This window comes from Sphaeramia orbicularis, chromosome 12 (assembly GCF_902148855.1).
Source record: "Sphaeramia orbicularis chromosome 12, fSphaOr1.1, whole genome shotgun sequence".
Taxonomy (NCBI): domain Eukaryota; kingdom Metazoa; phylum Chordata; class Actinopteri; order Kurtiformes; family Apogonidae; genus Sphaeramia; species Sphaeramia orbicularis.
In genome coordinates this window covers 26,516,039-26,536,897 of record NC_043968.1, presented here as the reverse complement: position 1 = coordinate 26,536,897, position 20,859 = coordinate 26,516,039, and the positions used below count along the sequence as shown (strand labels likewise).

Below are 20,859 nucleotides of genomic sequence, written 5' to 3'. Positions count from 1 at the left end.
TGTTTCTTGTCTCACTCTTTCTACTTGTATCCACCCTGTCCTCTGACTCCAGCTCTCTAGCTCTCCATCTTTCCTTTCTCTCCATCATCTCTCATCCTCACTGTCCAGGCTCTGGCCTCTAGCCTGCAGATGGAAGAGGAACAAACCGACTGCCCAGCTCCCTGCTGCCTCCCTCTCATCCTGACTACACACACCATCCCTCCAATGCCTCCATCAGTCCAAATCCCGAAGCTTTTCCCCTCAACACCACACGGCCCTGGCCAGCCGCACAAAATAGCCATGGACCTGGATCCCATGAACAAGAGAGAATGACAATTCTCATGGGGACATAATACACAATGTCAGATGCACACAGCGTCCTGTACATTCAGTGTCTTGCCTTTGTGGTGGTAAAAACCCGATGCCATTGGCTCTGTAACATAAAGCCAGTGCCAGATAAAGAAAAACTTGGATTCAACACAAAAATGACCCAATTAAACTTCAAAAAAAGATACTGTATACACACCATGTAATCACAATTGAACTAGTGCTGTAAACTAAAAAAACAGCCTAATTATTTATTGGAGAACGGATATACAGTGGCTTGTACTGCAGGTACTGGATGCTGGCAGCGTGTACCACATATGGTCTACAGCAGTATATTACACTGTCCATGTAGCCTACTGTGTGCATAAAAATTACACTAAATTTTATACTATTTTATATATTTCAACTTAAAATGTTTATTTACTGTACAAGAAACATTAATGAGCAAACACTTAACAGTAAGATGGTAAATAATGATTATTATCTGTCTTTTAATTACAGCAGTTGATAAATCAGTTAATCTATAAATGTCACAAAAAAAGGTCATCTTGACTTTTGCCAACAAGCATCTCCAAATTCAGTCATAATCACTTTATAATGATATAAACAGAGATTTTTTTTTCCATTTAAGTTAATTCTAAGGGACAGTGACAGGAAAGTTAGGAGAAAGAGATGGGATGATATGCAGCAAAGGTCCACAGCTGGGACTTTCAACCTAGGTCAGTGAAGAAGGCCTCAGCCAAAAAGGTGGGCCATCAGTGCACCTTAGAAAGAGTGAAAAAGTAAAGTAGTCTGTAAGTGATACTGATTCACTGATTTCACTAGTGTGCATAATCCACTTGTTTAGTTATCATTTCCTGTTAACGAGTCAATGTCTTCTGTACTCAGTCTGCTTCAGTACAGGGTCCTTGAGTCCATAAAACACATCTAGCTGACATTCTTCTACTTTCCATGTGATGATAAAGAGCAGAGGAAGTAGATGAAGTTGATTAGTAAAGTTACAAAGGAACGGCTCAAGTTAACACTAGTGCATCAGCAAAGTAATGCTAGTTCCCACAGCAACAGCCAAAACCAGATCTTTAAGGATTCCCTCGATATAGAATAAGGTTTTTATGAGGTGTGTAACATCCTCCCTCTTACTTTTTCATTTGCTGGCTCTTTATATGTGCAGTCCACTTCACGGGAAGAAAAGTAATGATTTATGTCAATGCAAACAACAGAGCAAGAAGTGAAGCCATGCACTGATGTAAACAGACCAGGAGCTTGAAGAATATTTGACACTTAAAATCATGATCTACTGTAAATGAAACACTGACTATGGGAAATTGCTCCAATCACTATATTTGAATTGAATAAATTAATTCAGCCCCTTCTGAAACTGGTGCCTCACAAAAGAAAAAAGTTATAACAAACCAGGATAAAGGCTCAGCCGACGTTGGCTGTTTCAACCCAGATATGAGTTTTACGGCACCATGACATCAGATTTAGTACTTGACAAAGTGATTCAGCAGCAGAACAGTATATTAATGATACTTAATCAAGTAGGCTACCAATTATGTGATTTAATTTTACTTTCAGTATCATCCTTTTTTCTCTTTATGTAAAACACATTCTTTCGAAGTAGTCAGGATGGTAAATGAGACAACAAAGGCGACTATTTTTACATTTCTGTTGTAGTTATGCTGATTACCTTATTTTGGAAAGGTATGGGAAAATTCCTCTCTAACACAACATATAAAAGCATAATTGTCACATGTCTCATATCATTTCTGCACAGCTATGATGCAGAGAAAGAGGAGTCGGAGGTGAGGGCGGGTGAAGGTAGGCAGGCATCACTGTTCTCCCACTCCCTTGTCCCGCCGGCTCCCCAGTGGGCCACAGAGAGCAGAGGGAGCCCCGGCCGATCAGAGGGGGGTCCAGATGGACTGAGAGACACACACACAAACATGCACATACACACACACGCATACGCACACTCACTCAGTCACTCACATGTCATATGTTATCCCATCTGCACCGTCACCAAGCTGCCTGTAACCCCAGGGCCTTGCGGGGAAAACGAAAGACACATTCACACAAACACACGCACGCACACACACACACACACACACACACACACACAGGATGTACATGCATGCGAACACAGTCACATAAAAAGGTTACAAAATGTGTGACTGTGTACACATACATACACACAGCAGAGGTGTTCCCAGTGTGTTATTGGAGGTGAAGATAACTGCAGCCCTTCTTGTTCGCTTGAGTGGGCACCAGTGATGTAGCAGCCATACACACTAACACACACACTGCTATGCACACACACACATCCTCTCCAATATGACTATTTTCACATGAGTGGCAAAGCTATTCTATAGGTAAACAGTGTAGTGTCCACCATGTGTGTTTTATCCTATAGAGGCTGACAGACACTGAATCCATAAAAACACAACCAGTTTCTTATTCACTGGCAACAGTTAAATGACTGATTGAAATGTTGATGCTGTTGTGTTGTTACTATATTGCCATTTTACATGTGACAAAAGTGGTGTTGTGTAGAACTGCAACTGTCTTCAATACAATGAACAAAACGATAAAACTCTGTGTAGGTACTTGGTTTTCGGATAAGATGAGAAATAAGTTTTGGTTGAATTTTATCACTCATCTTTCTTTTCTTTTTCAAAAATGTGGCTGAACTGTGTAATATTTTATTCCATGAACACCTTGATTGAAATAAAACATTGATAAAAAATATTTGAAATTTTTCAACAGGAGCAGCAATAACAAACTCAAGGTTTTTATTACTCAGTGCCAGTGTCAGATCAGACACCAGAAAAAAATATTTTAGATTAGATTTTTTTTTTTTCACATTTCAGGAGCTTGTTAAAAAACTCAGTGACTATTTGGGTATTACTAAGAAATTACATTAAAACAGTGTCTTTCAACCTTGGGGTCGGGACCCCACAGGGGGTCACATGGAATTCAAATGGGGTCGCCTGAAATTTCTAGTAATTGATAAAAATAAAAACTTACAAATAAAAAATATATGGTGAATTGAGAGAGACGATCCCAATCCATTAAAGACATGACAAACTGAAGCTGAAACTAAAGCACTGTGGTTCTGTTTATCTTTCAAATGTTCATTGTGGTCAGTTTCAGATGCTGCAGCTCTTTCATAATTCATAGTTTGAGTTATTGTTTGTTCAGTATTAATTATCAGCCTTGTAAATCCAAGCTGGACTGACTGTACATATCCTGACCAAGGAAAATAAAATTCCAACTTTGTGCAGCAATCTCCACCTGGCTTTTCTGCCTCCGTCCATAATAATATACATTACATAGACTAAGTGTCATCTACAATTAACATTTATTTGCAACATAGTATAACAAACTATTACATGATCAAAAACAAATTAATTTTAGCAAAAAAAATAAAAAAGTCTCCATTTTGAATGTCTGGGGTCGCCAGAAATTTGTGATGTTAAAATGGGGTCAAGAGCCAAAAAAAGATTGGGAACTACTGGATTAAAACAACTGACAAATGATGTGTGTTGCAAGCAAGAGAAACCTATGAAAAGGAGTGAATTTAAAAAATCATCAGGGAAATCTCCAATTCCAGCATGTTCAAATCAATCTCAAAGAAAAATAAACTAAAAGGGCCTTAAAATAATTTACTTGCCTGAAACAAAACATGCACTTGCACACAGGCCTTTGTCTAACAGAATGAGACCAGTAATCTTTCCTCCACTTATCTTGGACGTGTCAGCTAAATGGGAAGTGAAAAGTCAAATATGAGATGTCACATTTAGTTTACCTCCCTGCCTACTCATTCCATGCCTCCCTCTAACCCTCTCTCCTTCCATCCGTTCACTGTTTTGTTGTGCACATCTCTATTTGATTGCATCTCCCTCTGCCTCGACATGACGCTCACACAATACACACTCCGCTCCCATCTGGGTGATGGTGGTGTATCGGCATGTTGAGTTAATGGATTTTATACAGAGCATGGAGCGTTTAATCTGAGCGTGGAGTAAGGGGGTCTTAAGAGACTGACAAAGAGAGACAGGGATAGAGAGAGGAACGAGGAAGACAACGGGAAGCGCACACGGGTTTAGGATGTAATCCTTCAAACCATCCAGTGTTGCTCTAATCACACTTAGTCAATAAAAACTATTTCATAGACGCAAGATGTAATTTTATTTATGTCTGACATGTGGCCATATAGCAACATACTGGTGAAAATGTCACTCGTCTTTGTACTGAAAACCTAGCGACTGAAAAACCTTCTTGTTTAGACAGGCTTTTTGTTAAGGGTGGGATGGGGGGGTTATCACATTTTGCTTTTATGCTTGTGTCTGTGTATGTAGCTGTATTTTACTTCTGATTTCATTGTAAAGCCTTTTGTGAAACCTCTCTGCAAAAAGTGCTATATAAATAAACTTTATATATATATATATATATATATATATATATATATATATATATAATTTTTTTTTTTTTTTTAATTCCCTCATGACATGACATCTGACTGTGAGACAACGCATCAATTTTATGTAGGACTTTGCATGAACCACAATGACTACCAAGTTTCATAAAAGAACCGCTGTAGCCTCAAATGAGCCATAAATTGCATGAAAACCCACAGTTTCATGAAAAATGTATCTTTATCTATCCTAGTTTGCCGCAATTTGTGTGTGAAAAGTCAATGGCCCACCACTACTTCACAAACTCTGTTGTAATCCCCAAAGAAGAAACATGGACACTGATTGGAAATCACATGAAAGCAAACTGATAATTAATTAGGTCAATATGTTACCACCACAGGCATAACAGGACTTAATAGTGTCTTGTTTTAATGCTTTTAAGTTGTGGCTTACTTGCACTTTTGAGCAATTGTCTCAAACTTGGTTAATTACATAACACACTACTTTGCAGGTGTAAAAATCACTGCACTGCATTGAAAAGTCCCTCTAGAGACTCAGACTAACGGGAAATTGCAGTAAAGAGTTTAATTGTAGAAATGAGAACACCCGGAGGTATAAATTCTTTCTCCAGCACTCTGGAGAGCGTTTTCTTTGTTCCTGTCGGTGGGAGAGATAACAATTCCTCCCACCGTTAACTACCTACCTGCCTTCCTGCTGACCGGGTTTTGTTGTGTTTTCTTGTGTTTTGTTGTTGCTAATAGGCCTAATTGGCCATAACCCAGGCACCCAGAGAGGGAGGGAGGTAATGAAAGTACCTGCTCTGTTCTTCTTCTCTGTTCTCTGTCTCACTTTCTCTTCAAGGAGAGAGAATTCCACAGAGAAACACCAAACATATTAAGTTAGGGTGCAAGCTCAGACAGTCAAGAGGCTTGGAGCTCTTTATGCACATACAAACACATACATAAACTTACAGTACATGCACAGGTACGGGGGGAAAAGGTGGGAGGGGAGAAGCAAAAAAAGAGCAGGTACATGAGAAAGGGGAAAAAGAGAAAGGAAGGCGTGAACGTCTGTGCAGTTTCCCCGAGAGCGAAGAACAAAGCCAGGTTATGTTTATGGATGATGATCTTTAAAGGCCTGGCGTTTACGGAGCAGCACTTTGATACTAAAAAGACCCTTGATTATCACTCAGGCTATAGAATGCGTGCTCTTGATGTTTAATTGATGTGGCTGTTTGGTGACGGTTAAATACGTCACGTTGGTGTTTTGATCTCCATACCATGCCATATCATATACTGTAGCAGGAGAAAGCCATTGATGTGGGATTCATTTGTTCTGTGCCTGAAGTAGTGATCCCCTATTTGATCTGTGTGCACATGGTTAATCTTTTGACATTACAGTTCATTTTGTATGTGTGTATATATATATATATGGGTCAAACATTCCTGCTCATTGCTTGATTTTACATTTCTACTCCCCAAAACAAAGTCAAAACATGCAGTCTGTAATACATTTGCAGAAAATATAAGCATTGTGCCACTGAGCATGCACCGCACTACAGTAAATGTAGACCACGTACAAATCATATGAATCATCGTGTGTTGTGCTCCTCTGAGATACAGGCAGTAAAACCGCCCTGAATGCACTCTGAGGGAATACTATGAGAACAGTATGTTAGTGGGCAGACTGCTTGTAGTGGTGTGTGTGTCTGTGAGTGTGTGTGTGTTTGGAGCAATGGGACCTGAAGGAACACCGCGAGGACAATCTGTCGCCCCTCCGCCTGGGCCCTGGGTGACAGATGATGTTCTCCCACTGCTGTGCTGTGTGTGTGTCTGTATGGATGTGTGTGTGTGTGTGTGTGTGTGTGTGTGTTTGGCGGCTGATGGTATGGGAACAGCTTGCCACAATAATAATAGCTTTATTCCAGCCATATTGTCAAAGGTTTCAGATGTTTCAGCTTAAAGGGTTACAGAGACTGCCCTCATCCTGTTTCTGCGAGCTTCAACACTGCTGGGGTGTCCTTGAGCAAAGCATAGAATCCCTACCAGCACCACCTGAAAAGAGCTGTGGCATCCAAAAAAAAGAGGGTTTTTGCCTTTGTTTTCCATGAACAGAGTTGAGGGGGGGGGCGCTTTCCAGAGGCCTATAAGAGCCAGACGTCCAGCTCAGGTGTCAAGACAATTTGTATCCTTCTAAAGTGTGATAACACAGGTTTCAAATAACAAAGCGCAAATACTTAGTTACTTTACTTAAGTAGAAACTTTGATTATCTATACTTTACTGGAGTAATTATTTTTCAGCCGACATTTACTTCGACTCTTTACATTTTCACACAATTATCTGTACTTTCTAGTCCTTACATTTTTAAAATAGCCTTGTTATTTTCTATTTCATTTCAGCTTGTCATCATTAAAATTAAAAAAAAAAAAAATCCAGATAAATGGCTCCATTTGGATACAGTGAATTTGACTGTGGTTAGATTAGAAGTATAAACATATACCATTCCAACACCCTATTGGTTTCAAGGTTCAAGGTGACTTTATTTATACCCGTGGGTAGATTTGTTTTGCAGCAAGCTCTCGCTCACTGTTTGTATGCGATCCATCACATCCGACTTTTTGCACCATTCCAATACTTATATTCAACAAGTCATCATATCTTCCGCTCCATGAAACACATGTTAATGCTCAGTAGGACACGTATATGGTTCTTAAATACATATATTTGCATTGAACTAAAATGCGTTCATTTTCAATGGGGATATATGCAGCTGAAACAGGTAGACTAGTGCATCCCAAATGTTTCAATATTAACATTTTAATCTAACATTATAGTCATTATGGCCTTTAGAAACATGTTTTTTTGGGGAGGTGGGGTGGTGTACTATAGACCCCCGTGGAACCACCTAAGCTTTTGTCCTAATGGCATTTTGTTTCCTTACATTTACTTTTATACTTTAAGTAGCTTTGAAACCAGTACTTTTACACTTTACCTTGAGTAAAAAGCTTGAGTTGATACTTCAACTTCTATAGAGGTCTTTTTAAACCCTAGTATCTATACTTTTACCTGAGTAATGAATGGGAATACTTTGGACACCTCTGGATAACAATATATATATATAATTTACACATCTCCATTACAAACAACTGTGTGTGATAAATAACTCTTAGATTCACATATATTAACTGTGCAGCTTGACAACCTTATAGAGACACCAAACAAATGGCAATATAATTACCAAGAGAAACTAATTATTGCTGCTATCATATTTCTGCCATCATAACAATATCATGACCTTTTAAAGAATAGCCATATGTGGATATAAGATTCTCCTATCTAGCAGCTGCTCGTTGTATACTGGAAAATCCTTGGATATTAATACAGTCTGTTATCAAGGCCTCTATCCTTTTTTTCTCTGAAGCAACTGAACATGGAGCATCACTGCAATAAAATTTGTGGAAAATGAGGTTTTAGTTTTCAAAATGCTTCACACAGCACCTTCAAAAACAGCTTATTAGTTTTCATAAAATACCCCACCCCAATCTTCCATTTTCATTTGCTGTATCTGAGTTTTGCATGGCTATAGTGACCAGTCCCCGTAGCATTACTCACTATTGTATTTACAGTGAAACCCAAGGATAAACTCACCCTTTGTTACCAAGCACTTAAGAGCTGACGTGTGGTGTATACACTCCACAGAGTGGGGGTGGTTTGTGTATGCATGTGTGTATGTGTGCACTAATTCTTATGTGTATTTCAGACAGCCGTTTGTCTCTTAAACTCAAACAAAAGAGTGTACATCCTCGATCACAGCTTTATCTGTTTATGCCATCAGCTCCTCAGCACCCACATGCCTGTAAACACACCAACCCACCCACTGTGTGTCACACACATTACAAAAAGTAAGCATTCAGGTGGGGGCCAGTCCCCCATCTCTTTGAAACTACACATTTCTGGTGGAGAGGAAAGTTCATGTCTAAAGTGTATGACTTTGAATCATGTCCCAGTTTGGTCCGGACTGGAATCTCAATGGAACAAAAGCGCGTTTACACACGGCACCACCACCTGAAATTATACAGTACCTATATGATATTAATCATTTTGTAGAAATATGAAACAAATACACCAAGACAGTCTCTGCCTCTGATACATTTGACCTCAATATTTGAAAATGAGATTTTTTTTAGAAAATTATTAATAAAGGTAAAACTCACTACAAGCCTGGTCATGTTGAATCTGAAAGGACATCTTCAACAGCTCAGAACAGACCAAAGAAAGAGACCGTTACGATGACATCTCCTCTGCAAATTTGGGGTATGTCGTCTCCCTATTTATGAGTTTTCACAGTATGATGCTTGAACAGTTTTACCACAATCTGTAACTTACATGACTGGTAAAATTATCTATTAAATTAACAAACATGGCATAATTCAAACAGGATCAAAAAACAGCTCGTCTGTCACCATTGACTCAAATGTATTTTTAAGTAAGGTCTCAAATGGCACAACGGGAAGAGGGGGACTACGGCTCTTTAATCTCTGTCAGTTGACACTAAGTTTTCTCTAACTGTTGCCTTGAGACTGATTGTGATCTACAAATGTACTACAAGACAGTATTGGCGTGGGCCACAGTGAAGTTGTGAATGATGGAACAGGAAGTGACTTGTTTCCAGAGTCTTCACAAACTCCAAAGCTCCATTAATCCAACTTGAATTGACACATGAATTAACTCATAAGGACCCAGTGTGACTTTTGTGGCAGTTCCCAAACGATTTTTTCTCTCTATTGATCCACTCCCAAGTGATTTATTATAATATTATCATCTGAATTTAGCATTTTTTCCAGTGAAAATAATCTATTTCCTACATCTAATTGACTGATCATCTAGATCAGGGGTCTCAAACTCAGATCCTCGAGGGCCGGTATCCTGCATGTTTTGGATGTATCCCTCTTCCAACACACCTGATTCAAATGATAAGCCTATTATCAAGCTCTGCAGAAGCCTGATAACGACCGTCAGGTGTGCTGGAGGAGGGAAACAACTAAAACATGCAGGATACCGGCCCTCGAGGATCTGAGTTTGAGACCCCTGATCTAGATGTTCATAAAAGCTCAAAGTAAAGTCAAAGGTTATTGTATCAAAACAGAAAAAACTGATGAAAAGGTGACTTTTTCAGGAAAATATAGCATTAACTGGACATAAACATAAAGTGTTTCCATCCACTGTCATTGATCCAACTCCATGGGTTTTGCTGGTGAATCAGTGTTGTAGAAGATGACAGTGTTTTCACGTTCACTACAGAGCCTCTGAACGTCCAAATGGGTCATAGATGATGACCATGAAAAGACGACAAACTGCATTTTACACCAAATATTTACATATATATTGATAAGATTAGTGGATCAACAGTTTAGATCAGTAGATACTTTTGGTCGACAGTGGCTGTTTGGGTCTTTATGAGTAAAGAATATTCCTTATATGGCATCCATAATCCTCAGATTCATATCTATGTCACAGAATGAGGAAAATGTCCAAAGGCTACAGTGTAGGTGAGTGATTCAAAGAGTGTGCCACTGTCCTATCAGCTCAACGCTTGCTGCTAACCCAGAAGTTGTACAGAAAACCAGCGGACAACAAAGTGACCCAGCAGTGGGGCCGATGACCCGGTTAGCAGAGCCCCTCAGTACCCCAGTTTCACTCAACTAACAAGACAACTGGACTTGATGGAAACTGCATCAAAGCCAAGGGCTCCATTCTGAGGCTGCCTGCTTGGCCTTGTTTCCTGGACAGAGCAGAGTAGCAAAACCCATATGTCAGACAATATAATGCCCTGTGAAGCATACCACTCTAGTGTTATCTGACAGAAAGGAGGGGGGAAAAAAGCACAACCACACACATGCACATACCCACAATCTGATTTGAGGACAGGACTTTCTGGATGGCCGCTCTGGCAGATGAAGAGACAGCAGTGACACAGAGTCTGTTTCAGTCAAGTGTCTGTGTTTATGTATGTGTGTACATGTACTCATGTTCCCCACTGAAAATGTTTACATACATTTGTTTGCATCTAAAAGTTTGTGTATGCATGCGAGTCCCATTATGGGTGAGCGTATGTATGCAAGCATGCTTCGTATATATACGTTTGTGTGTTTTGACAGATTAGGGAGGAGGTCGGTGCTCTCAGCTGGCCTGGCATTGTTACTAGGGTAAACTCGCCCCATCTCTCACCCTCATGTAAACACATACACACACTTCTCGTGCCATCTCCCTCTCTTGTCCAGATGGCATGTGGATCTTGTCTTTTTTATTCTGTCCTCTCGGTCCCTCAGTACAGAGTCTCTAGGCTGGCAGGAATCATATGTCCAAAGTAAAGTGACCTATCTCACGCCTCACTGTGTCTCAGTCTGTCACTTACCTTTCTCCCAGTCTTTCTTTCAACTATCACTTTCAGTGTTAGTGCTAGCTCACAGCTGCAAATACAGCATTTCTTGTACAGTTTATATTTGGACATATAGTCTTGGGGAAGCAAGACGTAACACACTGACCACAGGGCATTTTCAGTCCCAAAAATGAGGTTTGATGCTCCAAGAGTTGAGGCTCCATATGTCTCTTTTGTCTCAGCTGTCCTTTGCTCTGCCCATCTCTTCCCAAACAAACAATCCCACTCTCCCTGCCCTCCATATGCTCTTTCTGACCACATACTTTTCTGCCCCTCTCATCCCCCATTCAACATGTCCAAGTTCTACCCTATTAGATCAGAAAATAATGAGAACTGAACCATAACAAGACCTTTCTATTAACAGACTCTACATGAGGACTGATCATAAAAGGACAGTATTAGGTGAGCATCCATTCAACTACCATACTGTTGTATTTGAGTATACTTGGTAACAGTACTATATATTATTTTCTATTGTGAATTCACATCTGTGTTTTCCAATTTGTTCTTACTCAAAGTGTATTAACGTTCTTCCACATTCAGACACAAGTTTCTCTTGTAGCTCATTCAGTATGTTGTTTGAGTTTCAGTATGCATTGCGGAGTTTGCAGTTACCTGCTAAAAAGGGTAGGTTTCTTCTGCACTGAGTTATTAGGTTTAATGATCAGATCTACACCTGCCTGGCAATACAAATATGTAAGTAAACTAGAAGCACTCGGAGAGCGCATACCTCCGCCAAGGCTGATCAGTGGGCCCCCCCGTGGGCCCCCCACCCCCGATCACCCCCAAAAGTTAATCATTTCTTCCTTATCCCATTTCCAACAAACCCTGAAAATTTCATCAAAATCTGTCCATAACTTTTTGAGTTATGTTGCACACTAACGGACAGACAAACAAACAGACAAACAAACCCTGGCAAAAACATAACCTCCTTGGCGGAGGTAATAAAAATAATTCAGAATACTTCATTGGACTGCCTTCAGTTTGATTACGGGTAACATTCACTTTGTCATTGTTTGGGAATAGCAATGTCACTATACAAACATTTATTTTTCTGTCCATAGTTTATTTATTCAGTTTTGACCAAGATCTTGTATCAATGACGGGAGAGTCACATCGCTGTGTAAAATATTCTCCAGCACACTCTACATATTCTCAATAGGGTTCAGGTCTGGACTCTGGGGTGGTCAATCCATGCGTGAAAATGACAACTCATATTCCTTAAACTACTCTTTCACAATCTGACCCTGATGAATCCTGGTTTTGTCATCTTGAAATTTGTTTTTGTCATCATCAAAGAAAAAATCCACTGATGTTTATACCTGGGGCCCCATGTATAAAGTGTGCGTACGCACAAAAACCTGACGTACGCCCTTTTCCACGCTCATGTTCAGATGTATAAAGAGTGAAATGACCGTGGAAATGTGCGGTCCTCCATGCCAAGTCCATACCTGGCGTACACACGTTTCTAGTGCTTTTGAACCACTGGCGACACTTAGAGGTGATACTGGGAAACTGTTAGTAATGTGACAAAGGTCATTCCTCCGATTGATGGGCACATCAGAGATACACAGATGAACAATGAACACACCGGCACGTCATCTTACTGCCAGAGCAGCACATCCACCCACCAGAACTAGACCCTGGACCCATCAATGCCAATCCTGTCCGAGAGGACATTCAGCAACAACCATATAAAGAGACAAGGACACAAAATTCACTGGCTGATAAATGCATTTAATGTAGTGTTCATTTCTGTTCGAACATTTATAAGTCGGTCCAGTCGCTCATTGACGCCACCGATTGTTCTCATGATGTCCTCTTGTGACTCGGGTGAGTACAGACCCATGCAGGTCAGATGGGCAACTGCAGTTGGCTATTGGACCGGAGGATCAGCTAACGCTGGGGAGGCAAGAGGAAGCCTCTGTGACAGGAGGCTGATACTGCGTCTCACTGTCTTCTGTGTCATTGTTGAAAAATAATAATTTGAGTAATTAAAAATGAGTCAAAGTCTTTGATTTCCTCCTTGATATCCTGACATGATTACACATGAACCTTTATCTTGTTTGGCTGTGATGAGACTGTTGTATAACCCGTAGAATGAACTAATGCGTGAGTTACACAAATATTAAATATATATTTACCTTGGGGGTGATCCACGTCAGCCCTGTGAGAAAAGTGTCACCCACAACAGCGGCGACTCTGCTCAAACGGGCTGAGTTCGTCCTCTTTTCTCCTTCCGCCTGTTTTGGCCTCTGCTTCGCGTCCATCTTGACATCATCATCTGATCATACAGAGTGGGGAATCCCAGAGGGAATTCCACCTGCAGACCCCGTTTATGCTGATTTGCATATTTAAATGTAGGAGTGGAGAGGGAGGAGTCAGGTACTCCAACATATGCGGTCAATTCCATGCTGATTGGGATGTATAAAGGAAATGTACTTGGATTCGGGTGTACGCTCAGTTTTATTCATCTGGATTTTTTTGTGCATACGGACTTTTCTGGATTTAAGTGTACGCCAGGTTTCAGTATGAAATCCGCTCAAGTTTTTATACATGAGGCCCCTGGTCATTCAGTACATTCAGGTAGTCAGCTGACCTAATTTTATGGACACATAACATTGCTGAACCTAGACCTGACCAACCGAAGTAACCCCAGATCATAACACTGCCTCCACAGACTTGCACTGTAGGCACTAGGCATCATGGGTAATCACTTCATCTGCCTCTCTTTCTTACTCTGATGCAGCTATCACTCTGGAACATGGTCAATTAGGACTCATCAGACCACATGACGTATTTCCTTTGAAACATAGTCCATCTTTATGCTCTCTATCAAACTGATGGTTAGTTAAGAAATAAGAAGCTACTCACTGCATCACTTAAAGAACTTATCTCCAGTTGAAACATATTCTGTAGCAAATATCCGATGAAAGGATCTGACCTCTTTGCTGAGTTAAATTCAGTTGGCTTTCTTTTTTTTTTTTTTTTTTTTGGGGGGGGGGGGGGTATAAGTCTGTAACAGAACACAGAAATTGTTATTTTAATGGCGCTTTTAACTAACTGTCTTCTTACTGCGGCCCCTTTGTGAAAAGTCTTGGTGTTTCTATTGATTCTGCTTTTAAACTTGATAAACAAATTAGCTCTGTGGCTTAGACTTTTAGCTAAAGCTAAGCCCTACTTGCCCCCCAGTCAGATGGAAAAACTTGTGCATGCTCCGATTACATCTTTTTTAAACTACTGTACTCTACTGGCTGCCTGTTGATTCTAGAATCTAGTTCAAAATTTTACTCTTTGTTTTTAAATCTCTGCATGGACTTGCATCTCCCTATTTATCTGAACTGTGCAGTTGCTCCTGGAATGTCCCAGGTCTAGCCTCAAGACCAGAGGGGACAGGGCTTCTGCAGTTGCTGGTCCTAAACTCTGGAACTCTCTCCCCCTTAACATTAGAGCTGCTACTTCCGTTGAGAGTTTCAAATCGCTGCTTAGAACTCACTTTTTTGCACTGACTTTTAATATGAACTGAGCTGGACATTTTACTGTTATCTTATGCTGTGTTTCCACTACGTGGAACCAACTCGACTCAACTCAGGTACCAGATACTATTCCTGCAGACCGTTTCTATTACAGGATACTACCAACTTTAGAGTACCTGGACATCATAGTGATGTGGCACATAACTTCCGTAATGTCTGCTCAGAGATTTGCTGATAAACTCGCTCGTTGTATGTTGCCTGGTCAAGCTCACGGTGAATTTTTTCATCAGCCACCAAGGACAGAAATGTCTGAACCTCCTCAACCAACCACGGTATAGTTTTGCGGGCTGTCATCATGTGGATTGACCTACCACTACTCTAACTTTACTGTAAACTTCCGAATCTGTTTTTTTTTAAATGGAGGGTCACATGTTGATGACGCAGCATTCGAGTTTTAAATTATTGTCTTTAGTGTTCATTTTTAATGTTTTAATATTTTAATGCATGAACCATGTGTCAATATTGTTTTATTCTATTTATTGTCTTTTATTTATATTCTGTTTCATGATTATGTCCCCCCCCCGATCACCACCAACATTTAATCATTTGTTCCTTGTGTCAGTATCAACATTTCCTGAAATTTTCATCCAAATCCGTTCATAACTTTTTGAGTTATCTTGCACACGGACAGACAGACAAACAAACCAACGCCGGCAAAAACCTAACCTCTTGGTGGAAGAAATAAACCTTGACCATGATGAATGAACCACAAAATCTTGAATATATACAGGGGTTGGACAAAATAATGGAAACACCTTAAAAAATCAACAACATATAATTTAATATGGTGTAGGTCCACCTTTTGCGGCAATTACAGCCTCAATTCTCTGAGGTATTGATTCATACAACTTGTGAATTGTTTCCAAAGGAATTTTAAGCCATTCTTCAGTTAGAATACCCTCCAACTCTTTTACAGACGATGGCGGTGGAAATCAACGTCTTACTTGAATCTCTACAACTGACCATAAATGCTCAATAATGTTGAGGTCTGGGGACTGTGTCGGCCATACGAGATGCTCAACTTCATTAGAATGTTCCTCATGCCATTCTTTAACAATTCTAGCTGTATGGATTGGGGCATTATCATCTTGAGGTGAGGGTGTTTCCATTATTTTGTCCAACCCCTGTAGTTGACCGCTTTAAATACCTTGATAGACTGATTCAGCTCATACTTCTCAAGTAAAGATGCATGTCTGTTGTTAATACTATCTGACAATATCAGACAACATGACTATAGAAGGGGACTCAAAAACTTGTGAAGCTAATTCACTTTTCTCATTCTGAAGAAAATACAGATGTTAAACATATTGCAAATAAATAAGCTGATTTTTGTCTGTGAAAAAGTTCCTCTAATTCACACTTTCTCTTTGTGAATGTCTTAAGCTAAAACTGCTGTTATTCATCCACATAAATCACATCACTCTCATCCCTTCAGCTCAACACAAACCAACCTGCCCCTGTATGTAGATGTACAGATATGATGTTTACTGGTTGTTCACTGGCCCCACAGAGGCCAGCTGAGAATGCCGATTGGCTGAATGCTGACTGTGTAGTCATGGAAACTGACTTGAGCCCTGTGTGTGACCTTATGAAGGCCACATGAAAGCTAGGTTAGACACAGTGTGTATGCGCGCTAGCGAGAACATGAGAAAGAGACGGATGCTGTCACTCAGCCCAGCTCAATGTGTAGTTTATTTGTCAAAGTTTTACATCAGAAGCACTTATATACGTGAGCACTGTAAGCCCATGTCTGTGTTTATGTGTGAACTGTGAAAATAGCAGCTGACCTACAAGTGTCCCTGGAGAAATGGTTCTGCCACAGAGTGGATCCCCATCAAAGAGACCTGCCGCCTTAGGAAAAGAAACAGAGATTCAGTTGGATTTCACACTAAGACTAAAATTATGACAGATACCAAATAAATAAATAAATTAGGGCTGACAAAATGAACACATTAATGTAGATGAATCCATCATCATGATTAATGTGATTAAAAATTGTAAGGCAATTAAGCCATCTGCAGCACAGAATGACTCTGAACATCTCAACCAATGGATTTGGAGCAATTTGTCCAAGTAAAGTTAGGCCCAATCCCTTACCGTGACCCCTTGGTCCTTGCACTTGGCTCTACCCCTTGAAATGGAGCTGTAAGGGGTAGGGGTTGAAACATTCTCCTATGTTGAAGGTGTTTAATAAATATGTTAAGTGTATATACAGGGTGGGGAAGCAAAATTTACAATATTTTGAGGCACGGATTGAAAGACAGTGTATGACCAATTAGTTTATTGAAAGTCATGAGAATTTATTTGCCACAAGAAAATTGACATAACAGAAAATGTTTTTATTCTATGCATCCTCCTCCTTTCTCAATAACTGCCTTCACACGCTTCCTGAAACTTGCGCAAGTGTTCCTCAAATATTCGGGTGACAACTTCTCCCATTCTTCTTTAATAGTATCTTCCAGATTTTCTCGTAATAGTTTTGCTCACAGTCATTCTCTTCTTTCCATTATAAACAGTCTTTATGGACACTCCAACTATTTTTGAAATCTCTTTTGGTGTGATGAGTGCATTCAGCAAATCACACACTCTTTGACGTTTGCTTTCCTGATTACTCATATGGGCAAAAGTTTCTGAAAAGGTATGGATAATAGTGTTAGGTATGATTATGACATCAGTATATGTTTGGTTTCAAAACAATTGACACAGTGCCCGCTGAGAAAAAACAACTAAATGTTCATTGTAAATTTTGCTTCCCCACCCTGTATATTCCCTTCTTTCTTGAGTCTGTTTGCTCATGCAAAATAAAATTAATTCACAGCAACCCTGTGATTAATCTGATTAAAAATTTTAATCGTTTGACAGCACTAAAATAAATAAATAAATCGTGATCCAGTCGCAATGAATTCCGCAACCCAGAGACACTTATTATGTTGATGCTTTTTTGAACCAAAAATACATTTCACATCAATATTTCTTGATTTGAAAATTGATATGTTACAATGTTTTGTGGTTAAGTTTACACAAGTTTTACAGAAAATATAGCTAGGTTCAAGTTCATAAAAATCCTACAAATATATAGTATAAATGCGTATAGTCATATGTAAAGCTAAAGCTTTTTCTAACCAAACCAAAGAGCTTTTAGTGCCTAAACTGTGATACACATGGGTTTAATACAGAAAGTCTGCAAAGATATGGAAAAATACTGATGATGACTGTGGTGATATTTAAACCAAACAATGATTTTTATTTATTTATTTATTTATTTTTACTAAATCCTAAACAAAGTGCTTTTTAGGATGGACAATATCAGCTGATACTTGCTCTGCACCTCGCCTCTGGAATTCTCTTCCACAAGAAATCCACACCTCAACTTAATCTACTCAGCACCATAACCTCAGCTTTTAGTTCATGCATTATATATAGTCAGTTCTCTTTTTATGTATAACCCTGTACATTATGTGTATGTTTTTGTTTTATTTCTTTATGTTCTGATTCTCTGTTCACTGACCTTGAGTGTTTTGAAATGCAGCTTTAAATAAACAGTAGTATTTTTTGTTTTTATGATGTTGACCAATGTCAGCATTAGCACATAAGATGTCTTTTTGCAGATGGCAGTGTCATATATTTATGTGCTGTGTTATATCAACCGGTTTTTCACAAGTGTGTATGTTTGAAGGTGTTTATTCTAAGATAATGTAATGACAAACTTTAAAAAAGAAAATATTTTGATATTTGTATTGAAGATTTCTTTGTAAAGGGGGGCTGAATGAGAAGATAATGAAGGAACACAAAGTAACATCACTATCAACTAAAATGCAATTTTCAAAAACAGTATCGATATATCCTTTTGCAGTCAGTGCATCCCTAATGTTTTTATTGCATCGGCCATAATTATTGCAGTCAGGATGCAAACTCCAGTCTCTGGTAGCATAGTCCTGTTTATTATTTCTCTATTCTTTCTCTATTATTATCCTTTTTTATTATAATAATTATTTTTATATTCACCACCTCCTATAGATAGATAGATAGATCGGTAGATGCACTTTATTTATCCCAAACTGGGAAATTACAGGTGTCTGTAAAAAAGTATGGGATCATCATTGTCAAAGTGTGTTGACATTACACACTTCCTGCAAATTTTTTTCTGCAGATTAGATTAATACAGGCATACTAGAGCAGTGTTTTTCAACCGTGGGGTCAGCTGGAATTCATATGGGGTTGCTTGAAATTTCTAGTAACTGATTAAAAAAAATGTACATAAATTACTAATAAGAAATATTTTTTAATGATTCATTATATATTTCATTATAATTAAAACACCACACATTTTTCTTAATAAAAATCAAGTTCAAATAAAATGCAGGATATAACATCTGAGAGGGCATACCTTGATTGACCTGATCATGTAACCACATACATTACTACGCTTCAACTTGCCTGGACACAGTTGAAACCGGACCAAACAGAGAATGGAAAGATTTCTTTAGCTGTATGGCCCCACTAAGACATCTCCAAGAGAAAAATGTCTCTGTTTTGAATGTCTGGGGTCGCTAGAAATTTGTGATGTTAAAATGGGGTCACAAGCCAAAAAAGGTTGGGAACCACTGTATTAGAGTAAGGAGACTGAAGAGGGGAAATCAGACATGTACAGCAGAGGAGGTCCACGGAGAAACAGACAGAGTGGAGGACAGGGCAGAGAGGGGAAAAACAGAAACAGGCATCAGGGATTGATGCTAGAACATTTGTCCTTGTCCTCTAAATTTGTTTGGTCATTTTCATCATTTCATTATTTGCACAGAAGAACCAAAGGAGCTGCTGTGAAACGGTGCTGCAGAGTCAGTGTTTTACCCTCTGGATTCTTCCTAATGGTCCAATTTTGTTGGCAGCACCCTGTCTTTTTACATTGGTTTTTCACATTGTTCAACAGGGTTCAGTGGAGAGATTGTAATTTGGTCCAGTTTGAATAGTTTAACCCATAAAGACCCAAACACCCACCGATGACCAAAACCATCTACTGTTTAATACCTGTTGAGCCACTAATCCTTTCAACTTTCTTTGATACTGTATGTTTGCTAAAAAAGTCCCCTTTTCTTCACTTTTCTCTGTTTAAATGTAATAACCTTTGAATTTACTCTGAGTTTTCATGAACATCTATATTAAGTATAGGAACTTAAATATAAGGAAATACATGATTTACAGTGAAAACTGCAAAACACAGAGGGTAATATTATAACACAGAAAACAAACAAACAAACCCCCCCAAACACACACACACGATATGGGGGGGTATCATATCGTCTCGCACATCGTCGTCCCCTCGGTTGCAAATGTGTTTTTGGAGGGCAGCAGGTAATCTATGATAAGGTGAGGGGAGCTGACTTTCACGTTCTCACAGCTTTATCTACAGAGCTACATAACCCACCACGTCCTCCACATACAGGTCCATCATTTTACGTTTAGAATTACATACCACCCCCCCCCAGTCCCACAAATTTATTCGAGTATAGGGGGGCACCGGTAGGCTCATGACGCCATTAGTGGGACGTGGTTCAAAAAAGGTTGAGAAACCCTGTTATAATAAACGATGATAAATCACTTCAGTAAAGATTAAATAGAGAGAACAATTTATTTGGGACGTGACATAAAAGTAGCACTGGGTCTTTATGAGTTAATCTAAATTTGGTCTACTTACTTCAAGTCTGGTTCACTTCTCTTCAGATTTAGGTGGAGCTTGTGGTGAATGCTGAAAAATCTAATTAATGCTATGTTTCCGCAACAAATTTACCGATTTGTGTGTCATCTAAGTCTAGTGGGTGTGGCCTCTGTGGTCTAACGTCAAAAGAACACTGGTACCCACAGCTCCTTATATACATCGTCTCACACATGTATATAGGTAAAATATCCTTAATACACACATGCACATACAATCATCTTCACACACACTCTTAGTCACATTGAGTATGGACACAGCTAATGAAGCCGAAGACAAAGACAGCTCACTGCCTGTGTGGAAAAGCAAACTGTGGGTAAACATCCAGATCAGTGGGTCTCCTCTTGGCAGGCCTTAGCTGCCTTTCTGTCACGTCCAGTCGCAAAACCGGCACCCACCTCTCCTTGTTCCAACCAAACACCTCCCTCTGAAACATCAGCCATTAGATAA

The 20,859-nt window shown here is 39.4% G+C and overlaps 1 protein-coding gene across 1 annotated transcript in view; it reads right to left on the bottom strand.

Annotated features, from left to right (window-relative positions):
- Positions 1-16,505, bottom strand: part of sox5 (SRY-box transcription factor 5) — a 208,446-nt gene extending 191,941 nt beyond the window's left edge. The window contains 1 exon segment of the mRNA XM_030149442.1: positions 16,487-16,505. The gene's annotated coding sequence lies outside the window, so the exon portion shown is untranslated.
- Between the last annotated feature and the right edge of the window lie 4,354 nt (positions 16,506-20,859).